This window comes from Dendrobates tinctorius, unplaced genomic scaffold (genome assembly GCF_039654945.1).
Source record: "Dendrobates tinctorius isolate UK_male_01 unplaced genomic scaffold, ASM3965494v1 ptg000039l, whole genome shotgun sequence".
NCBI classification, from domain to species: domain Eukaryota; kingdom Metazoa; phylum Chordata; class Amphibia; order Anura; family Dendrobatidae; genus Dendrobates; species Dendrobates tinctorius.
The window spans coordinates 22,074,544-22,095,839 of record NW_027361707.1 but is presented as its reverse complement, the minus strand read 5'-3'; the positions used below and the strand labels follow the sequence as shown (position 1 = coordinate 22,095,839).

General features: G+C 45.7%; 1 protein-coding gene across 2 annotated transcripts in view; it reads right to left on the bottom strand.

The window, feature by feature from the left end:
- Positions 1-414, bottom strand: part of SH3TC1 (SH3 domain and tetratricopeptide repeats 1) — a 180,241-nt gene extending 179,827 nt beyond the window's left edge. For both annotated transcript variants that reach the window (XM_073574548.1, XM_073574549.1), the window contains exon 1: positions 304-414. The gene's annotated coding sequence lies outside the window, so the exon portion shown is untranslated. The remainder of the gene's footprint in view (positions 1-303) is intronic.
- Positions 415-21,296: the final 20,882 nt, after the last annotated feature.

Genomic DNA, 21,296 nt, shown 5'->3' with positions numbered 1-21,296 from the left:
GATGACGGGGGTCTCATCATCCCGATCACCACCGATCAAAACCTCCAATTTTTTTTTAAAGCGACAGTTACACTTTGAAACCAAAACAGAACATAGTACAAGTCATAACATTCAGCATTGTGTATCCAATGAACTATTTGGGTAGAGAGAATGTGTTAAACTTACCTGCAGTCCTATGTAAAACCACAGCATACAATGTTGTAACAAACCTAAACCTAAATCTATTACATCTGACAAACTCAGCTCTGCTGCATCTGTATTTAAAGATCCAGTTTAGTCTAAAATAGTGTGAATATGTCTTACCTCTGCAGTTTCGTTCTTGCTCTCCGACGGACTAGCATGAGAGCAGCTCCGATCTCAGCGCTGTGGACAGGACTGCAGGAACTGCCTCTGATACATCCCTTCCTGTGTGACCTCTTACCTTTCCTGTTGACTGAACTACCCAGAGCGAAGCCCGGACTCTCTGAGCTAACAAAGAGTTGAGTTGACCATTAACAATGTCTCCAGATGACCATGGCGGCTGCACAGTATTGCATTATAACTGTCTCTGCCGACTCACGTAAGCTCTGGGCTTACACTGCATGGACAAAAGTATTGGGACATCTCCACAACGGCCGGCGCGGACTATAATAACAATACTTTTATTTCTATAGCGCCAACATATTCGGCACCACTTTACATTATAGAGGGGAGTTCTACAGACAATAGACATTACAGCATAGCAATAATCACATAGATCAAAACAGATCCCAAGATGAGGGCCCTGCTATGAGAGCAAATGGCTCCTGTGCCACAATTGTGCATGGGTCTCACTCTCATAAAGACGAAGCAGCTACAATACATGTGGCAGTTGCAGACATTTACTGGATGTGGCAGATTGTGCCATCTATCACGGCATGATCACTGAATTTCGTGATTGGCTGCAGTGGTCATTCATCCACTCAATGCCGACTTTTATTTCCCATTGACTTGCATTGGGGTCGGGTTTCGGACGAAACTCCGACTTTTTTTGCCCTAGTCGGACCAGTTTCATCTGAAACAAATTTTGTTTCATGAAACCCGATCCGACCAAAGTCGCTCAACTCTAGTCGTGGACATGGGTGTTGTAGTTGTAATGTCACTGCAGCCTGTTAACGACGACCGGCGCTGAAGGAGGGAGACATCAATATTATTACGGTATATTTTTTCCCTAGCGCAAGCCTATGATAAAGGGATTTTTAATTTACATTTTTTTAAGTAACATGTCATACTCTAAAAGCATGCTGAGCACACATCAGAAAACCACAGTGCACATTTAACATATAGTGGGTACGGAAAGTGTTCAGACCTCTTTAAATCTTTCACTCTTTGCTTCATTGCAGCCATTTGGTAAATTCAAAAAAGTTCATTTTTTCTCATTAATGTACACTCTGCACCCCATCTTGATGAAAAAAACAGAAATGTAGAAATTTTTGCAAATTTATTAAAAAAGGAAAACTGAAATATCACATGGTCATAAGTATTCAGACCCTTTGCTCTCAGTGTTGAGTAGAAGCACCTTTTGAGCTAGTACAGCCATGAGTGTTCTTGGGAATGATGCAACAAGTTTTTCTCACCTGGATTTGGGGATCCTCTGCCATTCCTCCTTGCAGATCCTCTCCAGTTCCGTCAGGTTGGATAGTGAACTTTGGTGGACAGCCATTTTCAGATCTCTCCAGAGATGCTCAATTGGGTTTAGGTCAGGGCTCTGACTGGGCCAGTCAAGAATGGTCAAAGAGTTGTTTGAAGCCACTTCTTTGTAATTTTAGCTATGTGCTTAGTGTCATTGTCTTGTTGGAAGGTGAACCTGTAAGGAGGAAGACCGGGCTGCAGGTACCTGAATTGAGCCAGGTCCAGAACTGTCGAGGCTGTGTCCCTTGTTGCCCGGGGAAGGAATAGTGAACTGGACAGACCCTATGACCCAGGAAGTGGGGGCATGTTTAAGCCGGAAACAGCCGAATGCGCGCAAAGAGTTGGTCAGGTTCCTGCCGTCAGGGAGAGTGCAGGAGTGTGAGCAGTGCGCTCCACACCCCGAGCATCAGCGCTGCGACTTACTGCGGCCGGCATCTCCTGGCCACTCCAGCAGGATGGTGAGCATAGAGAGCGCCGTGCGCCCAGCTAAAAGCAAGACCGCATTCATGCAGAGAAGTGTAGGCTGGCTACAGGACTCTAGTTTGTGGTCCCCTCTGTTGAACAGCACGCATCAGCCCACACTTTATCCCGGGATTTCTGCAGCCCTCTTTCCTTTAGCTGCACAGGCTTATGGACTAAGGGCTCAAAGGGCAAAACCAGAGACCACCCTTTGCTGCCAGAAGTTGGACCGTTATTTGAGGGATCCATCCGAGGGGATCCGTGACCCAATATATGAACGCGTTACAAGAAGTGCCCGTGGTGATCGCCAAGCGGGATGATGTGGGCGAGGGACCTCCTGAAGTGATCTTGAAAGACCAACTTGTGTAGCAGGCCTCAGGGATGCACCCCTTAAGCAAGCTTTGCGAGAGCACCTCCGTACTAATCAGCACTTGACTTTCTTAGAAACCGGGGTGGAAGCGCGCGAGAGCAGGAGCAGGGGACGGAAGCCTCAGCAGGGAAGGTACAGAGTAGGAAAGTACCCGCCTCGCACGCGGCTGAGCCAGGATGGGTCAGTGATATCTGGAAGGAAATACAGGAAATGCGGGAAGATTGGTTTCAGCCACAGAAGAGCCCCCCCCCGTATCTCCAAATCCATCCAGTGACAGGACTCACCCCGAGTCTCACCCACTGCGCATCACCAGAAAATGGGGCAAACCCGAGTGTAAAGACAACCGACCTGTTTCAAGACATTGGACACTACCTGAGGGTGCGCAAGACAGGGGCACAGGGGCGTCCACTTACCCAGCAGCCGTTAAACTTGTGAGCTCCATGGCCGGGGGAGGTCGCCCAGAGCCTGAGCAGTCAAGGAGGAGAGAAGGCAGTCCTGAAAGTTTAATTTCCCTGAGCCCCCTCGTATGGGCTGAAATGGATGATAGAGCCATCCGCTTTCTAGATGATACCAGTTCCCAGGTGACCACCATGCCACAAACATATTTTAGATGTCATTTTCCCAAGGATACGTGGCCCAAGTGGGGCCCAGTGATCAAGTTAATGGTGGCCAATCAATTGCCCATCCCGGTCGCAGGTGTGGTCTGGATGCAAATTACAGTGTGCGGCAAAGAGACCTTGGCAATTGCAGTGCAGTGACTTTGGGGATGAATGTGAATGAATGAATGAATGAAAGAACTTGGGAATCTCCTGATAAGCAAATCACCAGATACTTTTCTGGACTGATGGAGCCCACAAACTCCCCAGAGGTAGGTGTTTCAACAATTGATACGGGTTGCCCAGGCCCAAGAAATGTTGAGTGAAGGGAAAGTTTTAGGAAAGATAACAGTCCCTGCCGCTACTAAATTCGTTCTGCTGCCTGGTCAGACTGTGCTCATGCTGCCCGTATGAGCTTGTGCACACCTCGAAGGGGTGGAAGTTCAGATAGAGCCAACATTAATGGACCAACTACCCTCGGGACTCCTCATTGCTCAGACATTAGTATCGTCCATGACGGTAACGTAGTGGTGCGGTGTGTCAACCTGGGGGAAGACGATCTTACTCTCTCGCCCAAGAGTGAAGTGGAACAGGTGCCGGGCATGCCAGAAGAATTGATGCAACTGGAGGCCGCCCAGTAAGCAGTAAAACAACGAGACCCTTGGACTGTAGCCATTACCATGACCCCGGAACACCCATCTGGAAGCATGAAGAAGGGGGCATCGAATCTTGGAGCAGATGCTGGCTGAATTGACGGGACTTTCTCCGCAACAGGTGGAAGCTGTACTGAAGTGTTACCGGGATGTCTTCGCCCGTCATGAAGATGACTTCGGGTGCACAACAGCCACGAGATACTCACAGGAAGTGCCGCACCAATCCGGGAGAAATATCCCGCCACAGATGTACAAGGAAGTGAAAGAATTGTTGGCACACATGCTGCAGAGTGGGGACATATGGGAGAGTCAGAGCCCGTGAGCAGCTCCCATCGTTCTAGCTCGAAAAAAGAATGGGACCCTGTGTTTTTTTGTCGACTATAGGCGACTGAATGCCTGTATGGTGCATGACTCCTATCCCCTACCTAGAATTGAGGAGTCGTCCGTTTTGAGGAAGTATTTCTCATTCCTAGATCTGGCCAGCGGATATTGGCTGAACACGATCAGCCAAAGACAGCATTCATACTACCCATGGGATTATTTGAATTCAATTGGATGCCCTTCGGAAGGATGCTTGGGAGATCTGAACTTTGAAGCTACACTCATCTATCTGGACAATATCATTGTCTATGCAGCCACCTTTGAAGAACACCTCTGGCGGTTGGAGCAAGTGTTGAGTCGACTACAGAAATACAGCCTGAAAGTGAAGCCCCAAAAATGTCAGCTTTTCCGTAAGCAAATCGAGTGCCTGGGGCACGTCGTATCAGCTGAAGGAATGAGACCTGCACGTTAGAAGATAGCGGCAGTACAGGACTGGCCCACCATGAAGAACGTGAAGGACATTCAAGCCTTTCTGGGGCTTACTAGGTACTACTGAAGGTTCATGAAGAATTTCACTCGCATCACTAATCCGCTGCTGGAACTACTAAAAGAAGTGCCATCAGGTGCAAAGAATCGGACCATTCAGTGGGGAAATAGCCAGGAAGAAGCCTTCTGGGCATTGAAGATGGCATTACTGAAGCCCCAATACTCACCTATGCAGACTTCTCCCAGCCCTTCATTCTTCACACCAATGGAAGCCTACATGGTCTGGTGGCTGTGCTATTACAAATGCAGGAAGGGAAGGAACGAGTGATTGCCTACGCGACTTGGATCGGAACCCAGACAATTACATTTCCTTCAAGTTGGAATTGCTTGTGTTAGTGTGGGCAATGACTGAACTGAAAAGTTTGCCGAATACTTGTCAGGATCCGAAGTCTTGGTGCGCACTGATAACAATCCCCTGTCCCACCAAGAAAATGTGAAACTGGGGGCCTTGGATCAACGATGGGTAGCCCGCATGGCGAAGCATCGATACAAGATCGCATATCAGGCAGGAGCAGAGAACACGCATGCTGATGCTCTGTCCAGAGTGACCTATGACCTGGACGTGACTGAGATGAAGAGTTGGAGGCGGAAGAGATTCCTGGTTTTCAGGACCTCGCCAGGTCGTTGGTGGCAACGTAGAGACAGATTGGAGAGGTGTCTGGAGAACAGGTGCTGGTATGACCTCGGGATTACTGGGTACAACTCCAACAGGAAGATAGGGAACTTCACCAATTGAGATAGTGGGTGGCATTGAAGATATTCCCTAGCCGGAGTGAAAGGGATGATCTGTCCCTGGGGACTCTGTAGATTCTCTGCAGTGGGAAAGTCTCCAATTAAAGGATGGTTTGCTGTATAGAAAAGTGCAGTTAGTACGAGAGTTGGTGATCACCTGGCAAGTGATGCTCCCAGAAAAGTTGATCTTTGGTAATAATAAGAAAGAGATTATTATTTTTATTATTATCCGTGCGGTAGCTATGGAAGCCCATGTGAGAGGAGCCCACTTTGGTCCAGGAACACACGTTCCAGTGGTTACAGAAGCTGGTATATCATCCCCGATTGAAGACTGCAGTCAAGGAGGCTTGTCAGTGATGCCTAAGCTGTGAACTGGCTAAACCTCCAGAGCAGAGAGCTCCCACACAGACCATTATGACTTCTACTCCCTTGGAGCTATTAATGATCAACTACTTGACAGAGGGTCCAGCTCATATCAGGTACAAACAATGTCTGGTGATGACCGACCACTTTACCAAGTTTGTTGTGGTGACCCCGACTCGAGATCAGACTGCTGAGTCAGCGGCAAGGGCTATCTGCCGAGACTTCATCTGTTTGTATGGATGCAAGAAGAGGATCCATTCCAATCAAGGTGCTTGTTTTCATGGCCGAGTGATGGAGGATATACATCGTCTGTACAAGATTGAGAAGTCAAGAATGACGCCCTATCATCCTCAAGGGAAGGGAGCCTGTGAATGCTTCAATCGGAAGCTAATCCAGATGCTGAGAACATTGGAAGAAGGTTGGAAAGTACGATGGCCTGAGTACGTGGCTGAATTGGTCTGGGTGAACAACAATCGAGCGTACAGTACAACCGGATACACTCCGTATACCCTGCTGTTTGGGTGAAAAGGATGGGAGATCACAGAGCTGGAATTGGATCCAGAAGAAGACTACCCATGGATGGGGGTGCAGACTCTTCACTGGCTGGTGCAGACCAAGTTCCATTAACTCGAGCATCATGAAGTGACACCCATTCGAGGGACAGCTCTCAAGGCCAGAGATCAAGTGTTGGTCTGAGACAAAGGGCCTCAGGACAAGATAGAAGATCGATGGAAATAACTCCGTATCGGGTGAAACGCCAAGTTGGATCCGGTGGTCCAGTGTATGAAGTTCAACCCGAAGGGGAAGAAGGGCCATTGTCTTAGCTGCTTTTGTTCCGACCAAGCGCCAGCTGTCCAGATCACCAGTGAGTCCGAATTGTGAGGTTTTTCGCCCTTTCTGTTGCAAGCGCTTGGAGACAAAGAGACTTCAACACACAAGCCGTGGTCAAATCACTTTATCTGATGTAATGAAATACAAGACATGTTTTTATACCATTTACAACAATATGTGACTCTATGGAGCTTATTTGGCCCCCACCATCACCTCAGGGTCGTACCTTGTTTACAATATACCCAGAACACGTTGTTGAGAACAAATATGATAACAAGTATAGTTTCCTTGAAGACAGAGACTACTAGTCTACATAAGAATAATTCTAGCAATAATAAGGCAAAAGGCAATTGAAGTCTTAATGGCATTTAAAGGGATATAAAGGCAAACCATTAACTCTTCTATATCAATTTCCCCCTTTTGTAAATGGTATAACCTTTGCCACAGGGTCAGCTGATGTCCACAAAGGAGCTACTGTCTCATGGGTCTAGTACCCATAAGGGGGCTTCCTACCTGCTTCACCCATCCACCCTCAGTGTGGACACTCACTTTCCCCATCAGCAATGGTCACCTGGGGTCTATGATACACTACAGAAGGTTCAGCCTTAGATTCTTTTTTATGCATACATTATTCAGTAGCTTAAGTAATACATATATTAGCGCTTTTACGGCTACATAAAACAATAAGCAAAACAACAAAATTTGCATATAAGTCTGTACAATGCCAAAAATCCATCCTGCAAGGCCATTAAACCAATTTGCTGGATTTAGGAAAGAGAATGCGTTACCCCACCAGGAGTCTCTGCTTGCACTGTGTTGTTTTAACCATTGGTCTCTAAGTTCACCTATTTTGTCTATACTGGCCCTGATCTGGTGATTGCCAGCAGGGTCGATATAATTACAACAGGTAGGACCAATTATTTGACACATTCCTCCTTCTTTTGCGGTCAGGTAATCTAGTACTATAGTATGTTGGTTAGTAACTACGATTAATTGTCTCTGTATTGTATTAGTTTCATTAAGAACTTCAAGAATCTGAAAAGTCTGATCGTCCAGGTAGTCGGTAGCTTCCACTAATTTATCCCACAGTAGTGTTATGAAGGGGTATATTAGAATACTACGGAATATTTGTTATCCCCACTTCTACTAGATGCGGCCTACCATTTGGCTTATTGTCTGCAGCCCTTCTATACGAGGTGTGAATTGGAACTGCTGCTGTGTCTATTTTACTATGAGGAACTATGAAAGTGGCTGGTGTCAGTTTAGCAAGAGTGCAAACCTCTCTTATGTCCGGGCTCACTCACCTGTAGGCACGATGTCCGCAAACCAAGAATACTCCGTCAGGGAGAACACAAACGTGACCCGGGGTCTGTATACATTGGTATAAACTCAAAAGTCCTGACCTACTGTAGGCTTATGGGCGCACGAAGTATTATTCATTTGTTTTCCACTTACACCAGATGTACATTTACCCATTTCTTTCCTTATTATTTTACCCGTAGATGCTCTACAGCCTTCAATACCATCCTGGTACACCGTCTTACTAACCTGTGTTTGATCATGAGTGTATATGCGGAAGCAATTATTGTCCTCACCACAGGTGTTTGCTCCAGTGTGTTGAAGACTGAACCACAGTCCATCATTGGGAATGAGGTCTGAGTGAGGGATTTCAGTCCTCCTCTTGGCGACCATATTTCCGACATCTGAGTCATATTCCCGCCACCACATTTGTACCTTAGGCCGCGTTATATTAAACTGAAACCAGGGATTAGCGACCCATCCGATTATAGCCAATGAGGCAGATATATCACGGGGCACATCTTTTCCCCAAAACCTAGATTGAGTCCAAGCCTCATTGTGTATGCAGTGTGGGGTTAATACCTCCCATGGCTCCAGAGGTAAGGCCAAGTACAGCATAGTCCTCGCAGATACTGGGCTGTGTGTACAGATCCAACAGTCTTTCGGTTTCTGTCCTTCCATGTCCTTTATAAGAAGAGCATGATGCCGAATAAGTTTGTTGTCCCAGTCAACATTTAGAGTTTGTCCTGTGTCTCTGTAGAGTGCAGTAACCCTGTCACTGCCAGCAAGGTGATGAGGAGAACAGTCATTCTGCTGTTGACAGGACCTTCTTGCAGTGACTGGCGTGGATCCAGGTTGGCTTTCCCTCAAGTTTTACTGAGGTGGATGTGGTCAGCTGGACTTGGAAGGGGCCGTCAAATCGTGGGTCCAGGCTCCTTCTCACGTGTCTGCGTATAACCACCCAATCACCTGGATTCAGCTGGTGCACATCTGCACTGGCATTAGGATCTGGAATGGATGAGAACACATGTTTATGCACCTCATTAAGTCTTTCCTGCAAGGCCTGGACGTAGGCTGTCATAGACCCGTGTTGCATTTGCAGCACCTGTGGGAAGTACAGACCAGTCTTTGGTGCACTACCAAACAGGACTTCAAAGGGAGACAAGCCTGTCTTTCTATTCGGAGTGTGTCTGACTGAAAAGAGTGCAAGAGGCAAGCACTCTACCCAGCTCTTTCCTGTGTCTGCCATGGCCTTTGAATTTTCAGTTTAAGTGTCCCATTTAGTCTTTCCACTTTCCCACTACTTTGTGGCCTATATGGTGTATGAAATGTTTGCTGTACACCTGGGGCCTGCATGACTTCCCTCATTATTTGTCCTGTGAAGTGTGTACCCCTATCTGTTTCTGTGGCTTCTGGGACACCATACCTGCAGATCAGTTCTTTCATCAGTTTGTCTGCAGTCGTTTTAGTACTTGCACATTTTACCGGATAGGCTTCCGGCCAACCAGAGAAGAGATCTACACATACTAGGATATTTGCATACACTCCTACCGTGGTAGCTGTATGTCGTCAATCTGCAGTCTCTGAAACGGGTAGAGAGGCCTAGATGTCGCTTTCTTAGGGACTTTTACTGTTTTACCTGGGTTGTGCTGTGCACAGATGAGGCATGATTGTACAAGTTTCGCGGCTGTGTAACTGAAACCAGGAGCGATCCAGAAGGCATCTACCATGGCACACATGTGACTTTTTCAGGTGTGAGTGGGGCCATGTGCTGCTTGCGCCATGATTGGGAACAGGGACTTTGGTGGGCACATTTTATCTTTATTCTCCCATACTCCATTTGAGTTCAGCTCAGCTCCCAGTCTCCCCCGGTGTACCTTCTCTGTTTGGGCAGCCTTTTGCCGGAGGGATTTCAGGACATCTAGACCCAATGTGGCTGGAATACGCTGACTCCCCGCCACCGTCCACTGCTCTCTCTAGGCCGCCTTGTGCTATTTTAGCAGCCTCGTTCGCCCTTCTATTGCCCTCTACCTCCACGGAGTCACCTTTGTGTGTGCTTTTACCTTGACAATGCCAACCTGGACTGGTAACATCAATGCCTCCATCAATTGTTTCACCAGCTCTGCATTTTTAATGGGCTTCGAATCTGTGAAAATATTAGCGACTTTACCTGCAGCGGCTCTACATGCCTCAGTGAGTGCCTTCAACTCTGCCTCCTGCGCCGACATGTGAGGAGAGAGTGGTTCCGCTCGGATTACCTCATTTGAGGATACTACTGCATATCCAGTGTAGAATCGTCCATCTTGGTGGTATCTGGGGCCATCTACAAAAAAGAAACTCAAAGTCTGCATTAGGAACAGGTTTTTCATGAACGTGTGCAAACCCAACTGTCTCCTGACTCATCAGTTCTATGCAGACATGTTCATGCGTCATGTCAAAGTATCCTTCCTCACTCACTAATACGGTCACCAATTCCCCCTTTTCTGAATCCACAGGCAGGTGGGTGGCTGGATTCAGAACGTTACATCTTTTGAGGGTGACATACTCAGGAATTAGTAGAGCACACTCAAGTCGGAGCTGTCTGGCCATAGACAGATGTTTTGGTTGAACTTGTACGAGTATGGCATGGATGTCATGTGGGGAATAGATTGTCAAAAGAAATGTCAGTGTGATCTCACATGCCTTTCCTAGTGGTAGTGCAGCTGCTCCTACCGCACAGACACAATCAATTGTATTTTGTGTGAGGTCCCGGGTCTGATGACAAGCAGTCATAAAGTGGTTGGAATATTTGTGAAGCGGACCTTATCCAAGGCCTACTGTAGGTCACTAAACCTAGGAAAGTGCATAGATGCTGATGTGACCTGGGTAAAGGGAGATCTTGAATTGCCTGTTTCCTGTCAGGTGTCTGGTACCTTCGGCAATATAATGTCCCAACAAATGTCACCTTTTGTTTGTAATACTGTAATTTGTCACGTGAGACCTTGCAACCCTTAGGGTCATCCACGTACTGTAATAGTACAATCAGCGGATGAGGTGATTGCCACTACTCAAGGATCCCTGCCATTGCTGCTGAATAGATGGCGGGGAATTTCTTTCCCCCTTTGTGGGAGGACTGTCCAACAATATTGTTCACCTTTATGAGTAAAGGAGAAAGATACTGACAGTCAGGGTGCAGGGGTACAGAGAAGAATGCACCTGCTAAATCAATGACTGTGAAACATTTTGACATTACTGGGATCTGTGACAGTACTGTGTGTGTGTGTTAGGGACGATTGAGGTCACACTCACTGTATCATCATTAATAGCCCTTAAGTCATGAACCTTTCTGTAAGTGTCAGCACACGTTCATGAAGATCTTTGCAGTCCGGGGGGGGTTTCCTTGCACCAGAACCCCTGCCTTAACATACTCTCTAATATCTCTGCTCGGGGCAATTGATTTGGCTAGGCTCAAGGGGTATTGCTTAAAACAAGGAGGAGTGGTTCCTTTTTTTTTTTTCAATTTAATCATGACAGGGGGAATGGGCAGCCGACCCACATCATTTTTCCCCCCTTGCCCAAACAGTGTCTGGCACCTGTCCCATTTCCTCATCCTCAGGCATTTTGGTGTCAGGTGTTAGTTTCACCGCTTTTGTCATATACACCATTGCCGCAATCTTACACAAATGTTTATCTGAGAGGGGACTTGTGACTGTAATACCCTCAGGAGAGTACTGTACGATGGCCGGGATCGCACTCAGCACATCTGCTCCCAGTAATTTCATAGGGGTATTGTCACTAACAATAAGTTTTGTAAGTACCACAATTCCAGCACCTCACTGTTTCTAGGTCCTTAGGTCCCTTATTATGTCTCCATTCAGGTCTGGTTGTCTGTACTGCGTCTCGTAAGTCTTTGTTCATACCGTCAATGAATGCATTCGCCAGTATTCTAACATCAAGTGGGTTTATGCAAATGTACCCCATGTCTGCCCATTTCAGCTGTATCCGTCCAAAGTATATCTCTAAACTCTCTCCTTTTTGCTGTGTCACATTAGTCAGGAGTACGGACTGCTCTGATTGTTTCACTATAGCCCATTGTTTTAGTGACTCACAGTACGTCTCCCCAGACAGTGCAGATTTATCATCCATGCCCCAAGCCTGATTCTTTGTCACATCTGTGTGTGTCTTAATTATATGTCTTAGTGCGTCACCTGCCTTTAAACTCACCAACCTCTCTAGGTCTGCCCAGGTACACTTATATGTCTGCTGTACTTCCTTTATGTGTCTGTAAAACGGGAATGGTTGGTCTTCAGGGTCAGGCAACTGCTTCAACAAAGCTAGCTGGTCAGAGGGGCTCCAGGGATAATACACCTGCATCTTTCTTATTCTAGTCCCACTTCTAGGTCCTGATGGGGTTGGTCATATGATGTCTACTGTCAGCTTACTCCTCGAAGGTCAATGTCCCCACTACCCTCTATCCACACTATTATGTCAGCTTCTTATGATCTTGTCTGGATAGGATTTAGCGCAACTCGCTTAGGTCAGTAGCACAGGTCACAAAAGTAGCTATTCAGTCTGGGTTTGTCTGAGTCTGATCACAGTGTTTACAAGTCCATCTGTTTTGTCTGGGTCTCTGGTTAAATTTTGTCAATCAAAACATTCATAATACACCTTCCATACTGCTGCACATTCATTCTCAAGCATCATTTATTCACTTGCTATTTTCTTCCCTTGTCTGTGCCTTTTTGTACATCCAAACATTCACACTCTGGTATTTTTGCCATTTTAAATATTGGTCCAACCTGTTTCACTGCTTCCTTTCTTCTCTGTCTTTTACAATTTGCATAGCTGTCTTGGATCTCATTGGGGGCACCGACTGTACACAGAAAAAGTTGCCATGGCTTCAACCTTTTTCTGCCGACAGCTCACCTTTCTTCTGAAATGCCCTCCCAGTGTGCCTGGACCTCTGTCTTACAGGCCACACTTAGCAAGTCAGAGAGAGCCTGCCAAGGTGTAGTGGGAAGGCTCCTTGCCTCTCACCCGGTAGACCTACAGGATGTAACGGGAAGGCTCTCTGCCTCTCACCTGCTAGATCAGCTGACTAGATAGGAATAGGCCTTTTTCCTTCTAGCCCAGCTCCATGGATTGTGGGAAGGCTACTTCAACTTAGACAGCTCACCTTTCTTCTGAAATGCCCTTCTGTGTGTCTGGACCTCTGTCTTACAGCCCACACATAGCAAGTCAGAGTGAGCCTGCCAAGGTATATCCAGAGGGCTCCTCGCCCTCGCCTCTCACCCACAACAAAAAAACCCGCTGACTAAAGTAAGAAGGCCCAGGTGTGATAGGCCTCTGACCTAATTTATCTGCCATACAGTCGGCTACCTCCTCTGTTGATACACAATTTGCTATACAAATCAATCACACAACTAGAAGCAGGTTCAAACACATTAATGACCAAACAATCACTTACAATGACCAAACAATCACTTATAATGACCAAACAATCACTTACCATTTCCTTCTAAATTAGGCACCATATTTTACTTTTAACTTCCAACTTCAATTAAGTACTGTTGCTTTAAAATGCACAAATCTTTCAGCGCGTACCTTACGGATAGAATTACAGAGAATTTTGAGCACAGCTCACACTCAGCAGAGATAAGAGCGAAGGGAGAAGAAAAACTGCGCAGCGGCATTATTCCCCCCTCCCATCAGAATGCAGCGTCATTCACAGAATTCCGTAGTTCTTTAGACTTATCAAAATCAATTTCTACAAAGAATCTCAAAATCACGGGATTTCACTGTAAGAGCAGATAACTGTATAATGAGATTAACTGAGTCTTGCCCTTTTTCTGGCCAAATGCATTCAGGAAACTTTACAATGTAATGCCACATATAACAAGAACTATATCATTACTCAATTCATTCAGTCTCAGATGTAGATTTGAAATATCTATAACGCATCTGTCCAGGATTCCACCACAACTAGAAAGGTAACAAATCTCTTGACACAAAAATGATGTGTGATGATTCATTCATACGTGCTCATTCAGGGATTTATTTATAACCCTTATACTCAATTACTCATCTCTCAACTCATTCAGAGGTTCTCATAGACATACACACAAGGATTCACACAGCCTGCCTTTCTTGGACTTTGGATTTGACACCTTAACCTACAGCAGTGTCCACTGACACTCTGAGAACACCAAAGCCAACTTTTTAACAACAAGAATCAATGAAAACCAAACCAACGTCAGAAGGTCCAAAACAACCAAAAACCACAGCCCTATACAAAATACAGCCTCATATGGTTTACTGCCAATCCAAAATAGACGCTGCACAGAGCTCTGTGCTACACAGTACACCAGTACACAACCAGTTAGTATATTAGTATATTACCAGAACAGATTAACAGAATAATACAAATGACAATTATTATCTTATTACTCTATTATTCAACTCTCATACAGACATACTCACCACTCACTGGTGATGTGGGTTCTTTTGAACCGTGTTTGTACAGTCTTACCCAGAGATATGTAGACATCCTTAGAAAGGTTGCAGATGCAGAATCAATGTAAGAATAAATGTTCTCACCTGCTGCAACCTTTCTAAGGATGTCTACATATCTCTGGGTAAGACTGTACAAACACCATCGACCCGAATAGTTCACCGAAGCATGTTACGTCCTTGCCTGTCACGATATCCTGAAGAAGAGGAGAAAGTGCCAAGCATCACTGAAACGCTTAGTCTCACGGTTCACGACTGTGATGAGGTAGAACCACTTGCCTCGTTCTTAGACTTGGATAGTTCGCCGCCTGCCAGTCCAGGAGAACTACGTAGGCCTGAAACTCCAGAGAAGGTTGCTCCATTGAATCCGGATGTTCTCCCATTTTCTACTACCTAACCTGACACTGCCACTCAATCCGAATTACGCCGTACTGAATGGACGACAGCTGGAATACTTCCCACTCATTATGAACAAGATCAGTTTATTTGGCAGCGAATTGTTCAAGAAATGGAAGAGTGTGAACATCTGATGAAGGAGCTCTCGCCCATGGAACGGCGAGCTAAAGGACAGGAGGATGACCAGGCTGCGGGTACCTGTATTGAGCGGCTACGGAATTGTCGAGGCTGCGTTCCATGTTGCCTGGGGGAAGGAATAGGGGACTGGACAGACCCTATGACCCAGGAAGTGGGGGCGTATTTAAGCCGGAAGCAGAGCCGAAAGCAAGTGAAGAGTTGGTTAGTTTCCCACCGTCAGGGAGAGTGAGGAGGGGGAGCATCACACTCTGCACCCCGAGCAGCAGTGCTGCTACTTTAGCTGCGCAGGCTTATAGACTAGGGCCTCAACGGGCAAAACCGGAGACCACCCGTTGCCACCAGAAGTTGGACCGTTATTTGAGGGATCCCATCCGAGGACACGATAAGTTTGATAACTGGACTGTTGTTACATTGCAGTTTCACTTTTCAATTTAACTATTATCTCCCTGTGAGGAGTTCCTTTCTTGTTTTAATTAAATTGTTAACTGTTATCCCTTGCTCTGCCTCCCTTGCGTCACTTAAACAAGATAAATTGGAGTCCTAAGTCCAAAAAAATTGGTAAAAAGGTATAAATGTATTTAACATGTACTAAATATGATTATATAAATCAGTAAAATATCAAAAACAGTACAAGAGTCACATAAAGCAGCAGAATCAGGTAGACAATGGCTAAGGTGTTCTGGCTATAACAAATACATCCATAGTAAAGTGTTTAGTGCTTATTATAAATGGGAATATGTCAGGTGGACGTCAGTTTTTTCAATGTATAATCGCCATAATGCGTATAAAGACCCTAGGTCTATAATCCCCCATATCCTAAAGGCGCTTACCCATATTCCGTTACTGCCAAACACGCTCCACGCCGCCATCTTAACCATTGCCTTCCTGATTCTGCTGCTTTATGTGACTCTTGTACTGTTTTTGATATTTTAGTGATTTATGTAATCATATTTTCCTATTCAGTACATGTTAAATAAATTTATACCTTTTTACCAATTTTTTTCGACTTAGTACTCCAATTTATCTTGTTTAAGTCTGTACAGGAGTGTGTTATTCTAATGTTGCACCGAAGACTTGACCACAAGGCTTCAGATCTTTTTGGCTATTGGTTATTGATGGTTCCATTTATGGTTTACATTGTCTCCCTTGGTCTCTGCATCCCGCAACCTGCTTACAAACCTTCGGCCAAGTCTGACGTCCAGAGCACTCTGGAATATGTTTTAATCCAGGATATCTCTGTACTTGGCTGCATTCATGTTTCCTTCAATGGCAACAAGTCGTCCTGTCCCTGCAGCTGAAAAACACCCCCATAGCATAGATGCTGCCACCACCATGTTTCACGGTTGGGATTGTATTGGGCAGGTGATGAGCAATGTCTGACTTTCTCCACACATACTGCTGAGAGTTATCACTAAAAAGGTCTATCTTCATCTCATCAGACAAGAGAATCTTATTTCTCATGGTCTGGGAGTCTTTCATGTATTTTTTAGCAAACTCTATGCAGGCTTTCATATGTCTTGCACTGAGGAGAGGCTTATGTCGGGCCACTCTGCCATAAATGCCTGACTGGTGGAGGGTTGCAGTGATAATTGACTTTGTGGAACTTTCTCCCATCTCCCTACTGCATCTGTGGAGCTCAGCCACAGAGATCTTGGGGTTCTCCTTTACCTCTCTCACCAAGGCTCTTCTCCCATGATTGCTCAGTTTGGCTGGACAGCCAGGTCTAGGAAGACTTCTGGTGGTCCTAACTTCTTCTATTTATGGATTATGGAGGCCACTGTGTTCTTAGGAACCTTGAGTACTGCAGAAATTATTTTGTAACCTTGGCCAGATGTGTGCCTTGCCACAATTCTGTCTCTGAGCTCCTTGGCCAGTTCCTTTGACCTCATGATTCTCATTTGGTCTGACAATCACTGTCATCTGTGAGGTCTTATATAGACAGGTGTGTGTCTTTACAAATCAAGTCCTATCAGTTTAATTAAGCACAGCTGGACTCCAATTGAGGAGTAGAACCATCTCAAGGAGGATCACAAGGAAATGGACAACATGTGACTTAAGGTACTGTCACACTTAGCGATGTACCAGCAATCCCGACCAGCGATATGACGCGGTCAGGATCGCTGGTACATCGCTAAGTCGTCGCTAGTGAGCTGCCACACAGGCAGATCTGACCAGCGACATCGCTGGGGACGGGGGTCACTACTTACCTGTCACACTAGGCGATCCTGCGTCCTCCCGCCCGGCTCCACGCTCGTCGCTTGTCTTTCCACAGGAAGCGCCGCAGGAAGCTGGCGACGAGAAGCGGTCCTGAATGTTCTCGCGCGATCAGCGATAACCAGCGGGGGAGCGGGTCATAGGTAAGTATCAGACACAGCAATATGGCTAGCAATATCGCTATAACGTCACAAGTTATAGCGATATTGCTAGCGATATCGCTTAGTGTGACAGTACCTTTAAATATGAGTGTCTGAGCAAAGGGTTTGACTGCTTATGACCATGTGATATTTCAGGGTTTTATTTAAATATATTTGCAAAAATTTCAACATTTCTGTTCTTTCTCAGTCAAGATGGGGTTCAGAGTGTACGTTAATGGGGAAAAAAGGAACTTTTTTGAATTTACCAAATGGCTGCAATGAAACAAAGAGTGACAAATTTAATGGAGTCTGAATACATTATGTACCCACTGTAAGTACACAGCACACTTCACACAAGCACAGTGCATGCATCAGGCATGTCACAAAAGTACAAGACACAGACATATCACACAAGTGCAATGCGCACAGCAGACACATTACAGAAGTACAATGTACAAATCAGACATGCCACACAAGCATAGCGCATACATCAGACACATCACACAAGTGTAACAAGAAGCCATGAGACATCTGGATAACTTGTGCAGAATGTGACATTAATGAGCAGAGACATCCATTTGCTGGCCCGCCAAAATCAAGCGGAATCAAAGTGTGCTGTAAGATTTGCAGGGGGAACGACCTCATGTGCGCTGTAAAATTTGCAGGGGGAACGACCTCATGTGCGCTACTGCATCAGATGACTCACATGAAGGACTTCCCAAACACAAGGAGCTTTGGTGCCAGGGAAGAGAGCGCGGCAGACGTGCTCCAGAGACACCACTGAGACCAACGTGACAGGCCTCAGTGGAAAGTCTGTGCCACCTAGGGGCCATCATTGCCCAGCAAGGTCCGGATTCCCCAGAAGATATCACTAAGTACCGCTTATGCTGGTCAGAGTCAGGATCTGCACCCTGTACTGGTCAAGCGTCCAAGGTCCGACTATGCCTGTCAAGAGCTGAAGCCTAGCCTCTCCGCCTCGAGACTGAGATACTTCTGCTGACTGTCATGCTAAGAAGAGCCATGTGGAGACTATGACAGGAGAGGCAAGTCTGTGATTGTGCACAAACAGTGCGAGTGAGCAGGTCTGTCACTTCCAGCTATCACCTATGTTACCAGGGTCAGATGTGATTAGGAGTATAGGTTGGTAGGGGGCCAGTTAGTGCGTTAGTGGCTCAAAGGGCTTTAATAGACTACATCAGGAAGTGACTTGTTGCCTAGCTGGCCTCTCCATTACTAAGCTGTGGGCTTGATGTCACCTGACAATACAAAGGTGACATCAACCCAACAAATATGAACTCTACATGCCACCACTACAGGGTAAGTGGGAAGAGCCGGGCAAAGCACTAGAATTGGTGCATCTAATAGATGTGCCTTTTCTGAGTGGCTGCGGCCTGCTATTTTTAGACTGGGTGAGGCCAATATCCATGACTCCTTACCAGCCTGAGAATACCAGCCCTCAGCTGTGAGCTTTAGCAAGGCTGGTTATCAAAAATGGGGGTGGACCCCACACCATTTTTTTTTTTAATTATTTAAACAATTAAAAAATACGGTGTGGGGACACCTCTATTCTTGATAACCAGACTTGCTGAAGCTGACAGCTGAGGGTTGCAGCCCCAAGCTGTGAGTTTTGCCTAGCTGGTTATCAAAAATACAGGGGAACCCATGCCATTTTTAAAAAAAAATTATTTATTTACAGCGGGAAGTGGAACATTCAAGTTGATTCCCCATGTCAGGTGGACAATTTCAGCCAGGGGACCTTGTGTTTGTGCAGGCCAAACGACTTAAGAATAAGCTGCATCATCGCTGGGAAGCGGTACCCCAGTGAGTGGTGAGGAGGATTTACCCAAATAACTCAGTCTATGTGGTTAGACCTGAGGGAGATGAAGCTGTGGCGATTCATGTGGAATATGCACAGGAATATGCTGCAACACTGCTCTTCTGAAGCAAAAGACCATACAGATGCAGGGCCCCCAAAAGAAGTGGTTGGGGTCCTACAATAGGGAGTCTTAGAGGAAGAGGAAGAATGGCTTGCAGGGCCGATGAGTTAACCGGAGATGCCGCTTTTGAGTGGGACAGAAAACAAACTCAGTCAATTTACCACACCCGGTGACTAAGACTCCAAGTACCCCAGATGAGAAGGGAGAGCTCCGCAGGACTAAGCAGGTCAATGCCAAGATTCCCCCTAACTGGCATGTTCAGGATGAATTTGTCTGGTCCCAGAAACAGCAGAAGACCCAGGAGTGCACTCAACTGTTGGCTGAACTCTGCCTATCTGTGGGGGAAATTCAAACTTGAAAGAATTCCACTCGCCAGAGGACTGGTGAGTAGAGATGGAAGAACCCAAACAGTAAAGTTCAGCATCAGTACCGAACACCTACTGTTCGGGCACGGACACCGAACACTGAACACAGACTTCATCAGGAAGTCTGTGTTACTGTTTGGGTTAGGCTGCCCGAACACCGGGTGTTTGTCAAGCTGTCATGTGCATGACAGCACGGCAAACAGAGCTTCTGATCGGCTGTGAAACCATTCTCGCCGGTGAAAGAACAGCGGTTCCCACGCTGTCAAAAGACAACATGAGCGTTCAGCTGTGATCAGAGGTATACATTTTACCCCCGGTCACTGGTTTCAGCGGATGGGACTACAATTCCCATCATCCAACACCTGCTGCCGCTAATGACAAGAACTATGTAGGAAAACAAAAGTCCTCCAGCAACTGAATACAACAAAATATATACAACGCAGGATGCATAATAAATAGTGCACATCATAATTCAAGGTAAGTGAGTATAAGGCATGTGAGTTAAAGACATATAAATATCTAAAGTTAGGAACCATCCAGTGTACATCCTGATGCGCATTTCATTTTAATTTTACTAATTAATATTTATTATGCATCCTGCGTTGTAGCACAATTATATTTTTTGCACTATGCACTTTATGTATTAGATTAGTGATACTCTCAGGTCTAATTTCATAAATATATATGTAGTGTTTGATGCAATTTTTGCTTTGAATCTTCTTGGACATCAGTATTTTATCTGTCCAGTGTTTTGCTTTTCCAGTTTCTATATGGTTAGCCTTCATCTCTGATATTTTTTATGAATTAATTTTAACCTAATAAAGATTATACTTTGTTGTCTTCAGTTGCTGGAGGACTTTTGTTTTCCTACATAGCTCTTGTATTGTCTCACGGTCCTCCGTATTGTGACTATTAGGGCATCTTTTATGCCGCTAATAAAAGCAAGAGCTGGAGCGGCTGATGGGAGTATTCATTAGCCGACTCTTGAGCTGTAAATAAATAATAATAAAAAAAAATGTTGTGAGTTCCCCTGTATTTTTGGTAACCAGCCAGGCAAAACTCACAGCTGGGGACTGCAACTCTCAGCTGTCAGCTTCAACAAGGCTGGTTATCAAGAATTGAGGGGTCGCCATGCCGTATTTTTTAATTATTTCAATAAATAAGTTTAAAAAACGGATTGAAGTCCCCCCCATTTTTGACAACTAGTCTTGCTAAAGCAGACAGCTGGGGGCTGGTATTCTCAGGCTGGTAAGAGGCCATGGATATTGCCCCCTCAGCCTAAAAATAGCAGCCCGCAGCTGCCCAGAAAAGTCACATCTATTAGATGCGTCATTTCTGCCGCTTTGCCCGGCTCCTCCCACTTGCCCTATAGTGTTGGCAAGTGGGGTTCATATTTGTGGGGTTGATGTCACTTTTGTATTTTCAGGCGACATCAGACCCACAATTTAGTAATGGAGAGGTGTCTGTAAGACACCTCTCCATTACTAATCCTACAGTTATATGGTAAACAAAGACACAGCCAGAATAAAAAATTTTATTAGTAATAAAACAAAGCACAGTTTTCCAGCTTTATTTAAAAATATCAAACCCAGTTGTACTCACCTAACGCCTAATTCCACTGAAGCCCTCGTTCTTCTGTAATAAAACTAAAATAAAAAACAATATCCCTCACCTCTCCGTTGTTCTGTCCCATGCCGTAATACATGTCTGGGGGAAAAACAACTTTCAACCTGGAAGGTGCCAAAACGCGACCGTCCAGGCTGAGAACCACTTAACTGCTGCGAGTGCAGACTCAGT